The sequence below is a fragment of the Elephantulus edwardii genome, unplaced genomic scaffold (assembly GCF_000299155.1).
Source record: "Elephantulus edwardii isolate Elephantulus edwardi_28Jun2011 unplaced genomic scaffold, EleEdw1.0 scaffold00177, whole genome shotgun sequence".
NCBI classification, from domain to species: Eukaryota; Metazoa; Chordata; class Mammalia; order Macroscelidea; family Macroscelididae; genus Elephantulus; species Elephantulus edwardii.
In genome coordinates this window covers 335,991-342,367 of record NW_006399927.1, presented here as the reverse complement: position 1 = coordinate 342,367, position 6,377 = coordinate 335,991, and positions in this window count along the sequence as shown.

Here is a 6,377-nt window from a genome sequence, read left to right as displayed (position 1 = left end):
TCTCTCTCTCTCTCTCTCTCTCTCTCTCTCTCTCTCTCTCTCTCTGTAATGGATGAAGAAGTTCATTCCCACTTGAACTACATCATATATTTTTCCACTCAAACTGGGGAAATAGATGTGTCAGAGTCAGTGAGACTGACTCAGGACAGGGCAGGCTTCAGAGCTGTTGTACATAGGGCTACTATGAATCTCAGGTGACTCAATGACTCATAAAAGCAACAATAACTGGGCCTCCAGAAGGAAAAAAAAAAACCCAAAAAACCAAAACACCAGCATCACCAGTTAACCCAATTACAAAATGGGCAAAAGACATGGAAAGACGTTTCACAGAGACATGTGAAGAAATGTTCAAAATCATTGGAAGAAAGAGATATACAAATCATCTCTCTCCAGTAGCAAAGGCAAAGTTTAGTAGGGAAGCAACAATAAAATTTGGGGAGGATTCGGAGAGGTAAGAATTCTCATACACTATTGGTGGGACTGTAAAATGATACAGCCATTCTGGAAGGCGGTTTGGCATTTTCTCAAAAAGTTGAACATAGAAACTCCATATGACCCAGCTATCCACTAGTAGGAATATACCTCAAGGAAATTAGAACTGAGACACAGAGATTTGTACACCAATGTTCATAGCAATGTTATTCACCAAATGTCAAACCACATCTGAATGGCTTGATAAATTGTGATATATTTACACAATGGAATACTGTGCAGCACTCAGGAGCAACAAATTTGAAAAAATACTACACAATTTGGGAGAGAATAGAGAGCATTATGCAGAGTTAACTAACTCAGTCTCATAAGGAAAAATATTGCATAAGACCATTATTGTAAAAATAGAAGGATAACTAGTAAAGCATGTATGGGGGCCAAATGGGGGAAGGATGGATGAAGAATGGTAATGATGAGTAGAGATGAAACCAAAGGGTTTCACAGTCTGGTTGGTGGAGGGAGAGAATGAAGGAAATTGGAAGGATCAGGTGGGGAACCTGAAAAGACAGAGAGATGATGGGCAAAGTCCAATTGTGAATAATATTATAAATCATAATACATGGAAATGATTGTATGAAACACAATATGAATGAAGAATAGTGTGAAACACATTGTATACAAATTTTGTAACCAAACCAATATAAAATTAAAAAAAACCTACCCCCATTATCCCAATAAATTCATCTCATCCAGGGTCTTGCTCTCTTGTGCTGTCCCTTTTCCCTTTCAAGTATGATGTCCTTTCCAAGGACTGGTCCCTCCTTGCAACATGCCCAAAATCCTTGCCTCCAGTGAGCAGCCTGATCTCATTCGCTTTTAGAACAGACTAGTTTGTTCACTTAGCAGTCCATGGTATATATGTTCATTATTCTTCCACAAGGCAATGATTCTTTTTCTATCATCTTTAGTTATTGTCCAGTTCTCTGATGCACAGCAAGCAATTGCGAAGGTCATGGCTTGGATCACACATACCTTAGTCTCTAAACTGACATAATTCCATTTTGGTACTATGGAAAGGTTCCTGACCAGTGATTTCCCCAAAGCAATTCATCTTTTGATCCACTTCCTAAACAAGATGCCTCCAAAAACTATGAACTTTGATAAATGTTGATAGTTATAGAAAAGTCTTTTGAGTCTTACTTGATATGATGGCAGCCAACAGCATCAAGTATTAAGAGTGTTGATTGTGGAATCAAGCAAGCTGAGGCTGTTGACAATCTCAAACTTTTCTCCATCTTTATGATGCTGTCAATTGGCCCAGTGACGAGAATCTTTGTTTTCTTGATATTGAGCTTCAATGCATATTGAAAGATGTAATCCTTGACTTTCTGCAACAAATGCCTCAGGTCCTCCTCAGTTTCATGAAACAAAGTTGTGTCATGTGCATAATACAGGTTATTGATGAGTCTTCCTCCAATTCTGATGCCACATTCCTCCTCATAAAGTCCAGCCTCTTGGATGATCTGTTCCACATATAGATTGAAAAGGTATGGACATAGGATACAACCATGCCATACAACTTTCCTGATCTTGAACTATACAGTGTTTCCTTTCTCTTTCCTGATGACTGCCTCATGGTCCAAGTATAGGTTTCTCATGAGAACAATCGAGTGTTCTGGGATTTCCATTCTTCTCAAGGTTAGTCACAATTTGTTGTGATCCACACAGTCAAATGCCTTTACATAGCCAATGAAATACAGATGCACATTTCTCAGGTACTTTCTTCTTTCAGCTAAATCTATCTAATTTTGGCTATAATATTTCTGGTGCCATGGCATCTTCTAAACTCAGCCTGCACATCTGACAGTTCTTTGTTGATGTACTGTTATAGTTGTTGTTATTATGGGCCATGAAGTCACTTGCAACTCATAATGACCCCTATGTAAAACAGCCCTGAAACCTACTCTATCCTGCGCCAACTTTATTGTCTCTGATATACCTAACCTCATTACACCAGTCATTGTATCAATCTATCTCATCTATGGATTTTGAGCTGTGGTGCTGGAGAAGAGTTGTGAATATACCATACACTGCCAGGAGAACAAGCAGGTTTGACTTAGAGATAGTAAAACCAGCCTGCTCCTTGGAGGCAAGGATTCTGAGGCTTTGTCTGATATACTTTGGGCATGTTGCACCAGTCCTTGGAGAGGGCCATATCATGTTTAGAAGAGTGGAGTGATAGAGAAAGAGAGGGATACTGTTAAGAGAGGGGTACTGTTATGGTTGGGTTTTGCGCTTGGTTTTTTTTTTTTGTTTGGGTTTTTTTTAAATAGTCTTGAGCAAGATCTTGCTTGCATGTGATATTAATGATATTTTTCCATAGTTTCCACACCCTATCAGATCACCTTTTGTTGGAAGGGGAATAAATATGGATCTCTTTCAGTCAGTTGGCCAGGTAGTTGTCCTCCAGGTTTCTTGACACACCTGGTGAGCACATTCAGGGCAGCATCTGTTTGTTGAAATACATCAATTGGCATTCCATCAATTCCTGGGGCTTTGTTTTTTGCCAAATCCTTCAGAGCAGCCTGAACTTTCTCCTTCATCACTGCTGTCTCTTGATCATATGTTGTTTCACGAAATTCTTCTGCTCCAGCCAATTGTTTTCAGTACAGTGACTCTGTGTGTTCTTTTCACTCTATTTTTCCTCAAGCCTTGCTGCTTAGTTTGTGAAATATTCCCTTGTCCTATTCTCACAGCTGTTGATGATTTGCAAGACCATGTGTCTGCAGTTAAAGTAGTTGGAGACCAAAGGGGGCCTAGAAAAGCCAACTTTTATGCTAATACCACATTCCCTTATGAGATATATCATTGACAAATTATTTTAGCAGTCTGCGGTCTTCCTTTTTTCTCTGTTGGAGAAGTTTATTGATGCACATAGGACTTGATTTTTTAGAAGGTTCCATTCATCTACTTTATCCTCTCCTAGTTGTAATTCAGGTGGCTAGCAAACACATGAAAAAATGCTCAAAATTGCTAGCTATTACAGAGATGCAAATCAAAACAACAATGAGATTTAATCTCACCCCAGCAAAAAATAGCAAACTTCAAAATGGCAGCAAGCAACAGATATTGACAAGGATATGGAGATATCAGAGCTCTAATATACTGCTAGTGGAAATATAAAATGGTACAAACATTCTAGAGGGCAGTCTGGCACTTCCTCAGAAAGTTGGAAATAAAAATACTGTTTGATCCAGCTTTCCCACTACTGAAAATACTCAAGGAAATCAGAGCTGCAACACAAACAGATATATGCACAGTCATGTTAATTACAGTATTACTCACAATAGCAAAGAGACATAAACAGCTCAAATGGCCATTAATAATTAAATGGAGAGAGAAACAATGATATATTCCCATAGTGGAATACTATTCAGCACTGAAAAATAATGAACTCATAAAACACTGCACAATGAGCATGAGTCTGGAAGAAATTATATTGACTGAAATATCTCTGTAACAAAAGGACAAATAGTAAGCCCGTTATTATAATGCAGTGCCATACTATTGGACTTGGCCATCTTTGATCAAGATTATTCCTCACTTAGTTGAATTCATCTCTCAGTTCCTCAGCTAGCACCTGTTCTAGTACCTGTATCCTGCTCTCTTTATTCAAGGTCACCTGGAAAAGCTATTTCAGTGCCTGAAGACCCCTTTAGAGATTCTTTTGTTAACAATTTGTGTGCTTTTGGAGTCTGGTTTAATACACCTGTCATTGTGCCCGAACACCAGCCATCTCATACAACTGAACTTGAGTGGTGTCAACCTAAAGTCAAGGCTTAAGTCTTGAGTTCCTCCAGATTCTGCTAGATAGAGCCTCAGCCACTCTCATGTCTTGAATTGGTAAAAAGATCACAGACTCCCAAGTCACTGCCATTGTGCCTGCCCTGAGCCAATGCACTTTACTTACCAACTTCAGTTTCTGTGGGAACTCAGTGCCTATGACTGTCCTAGAGAGCCTACTGCGACTCACCATCCAGATGAGTATGTTCATAATAGAACTATTTCCTAGTCCTCTGGAGAGTTACTTGGGCATTCAAGATACTAGAAACAAAGACTCTTCATCAAGTCTTGGCTAGGTTGACACAAGTATTGAAAGGACTAAAGCCAACTTACAGTGTCTACTTGCATGTGTGTTGATCGTAAGCCATGTTTTTCTATATTCTACAATTTTATTTAGTATTTACCTGGTTTACCTCCACATATTTTGGGTGGTCATACTAAGTTTTATCGTTACAGATTGAGTGTGCCACATTGTTGTTGTATGTGTGGTCAAGTCCACTATCACACATAGTGACCCTATGAACAACCTTTCTCTGTCCTGTACCATCCTCATTATATATCATGTTCAAGCCCTTTGTGTCCCAAAGTCAGTGCATATAAATCCTAACATCTATATCTGAGGTTCTAATCACATAGAGGAATGGACTTTCTTTTTTACAGTTAAGAGAGTAGATTAGACAAATTTGTGTGCTCTGGTGGCCTAGTGGTAAGAAGCTGCACTGTAATCCTGAAAGCGCAGGTTTGTGTCCACCCCCTGCTCTGAGGGAGAAGGGTGAATAATCTCCTTCCTTTCCATTAACTGCCTCTGAAAACCTGCTGGAGGGTCAGCTGTGGATTGATTCTGACTTGAAGGTACATTACAACAATTATTATACTAATAGGATAGAGATGAGGCACAAGGAATGAGAAGAAAAATAATGGATATATATCACTGCACCGGAATGAGTGAAAAGAAGGACTTTCTGAAAAGAATGGATGATTGGAAATCACATATGTGACAATTAATAGCCTTAGAAGGGGAATTGGGTGAGGATGCATGAATGAATAAATGAACAATAAGAAAACAAAAATCCTTATCACTGGATTAGTGGGCAACATCCTGATAAGATGGAGAGGAGATTGAAGTTTTCAATTATTTCATCTTAGTTGGATCTGCAGTCAACACCCATGGTAGAAGTAAGTCAAGAAATCAAAAGATGTCCTACGTTGGAGAACTGTACTGTCAAGAACATTCCCAAAGTGCTAAAGAGCAAACTATCACATTAAAGACAAAGGTGCACCTGATGCCAGTAATAGTATTTTCAATTGCTTCTTATGCATCTAAAAGTTGGACAATGACTCAAGAAGACTGAAAAAGAATTGATGTCTTTGAATTGTGGTGTTGAAGATGAGTATTGAATATAGTCACTGACTGCAAAAGAACAAATGTGTGTTGGAAGTTACAACCAGAGTGCTCCTTAGAGACATGGATGGTGAAACGTTGTCTCACATACTTTAGGTATGTTGTCAAGAAAGGCTAGGCCTTGGAAAAAGGCATCATACTGGCAAAGAAAGAGAGTGAGCCAAAGAGAGGAAAACCCCAATGGGCTGATACAATGACAGTAATTATGGGCTGAAGGGTGGAGATCATAAAAGTGGCTCAGGATGGGACAAAGTTCAGATCTGTTTTTCAAAGAGTCACTCTGAATTACAGGTAACTCAATAGGATATAACAACAATAACAGTTGCAACCAACTGGAAAACAGTGAGTGAATGAATGATGGATACTGTAATGAATCTTAAAGGTGACTTTCTGTGTCCTTCTTCAGGTCCACCCCTGGAATTGAATTCTCATGATGTTTTTTCGCACCCCATACTCTGAACGTAGCACCCAGATTTAGGGGCAGTCCTGAACAAACCAGTTTCATCACAAGGCCCAGTGCTCTGTGGCCTAATGGTAAGAAGCTGGACTGCAATCCCAAAGGCTCTCAGTTAAAATCTGCCAGCTACTATGCAGGAGAAGGATGGCCAGTCTCCTGCCATGTGATTTATTGCCTTTGAAAACATGCTAGTAGGTCAGCACAAGGACATACTACAACATGTTGTTGTTGTTGTTATGTGCC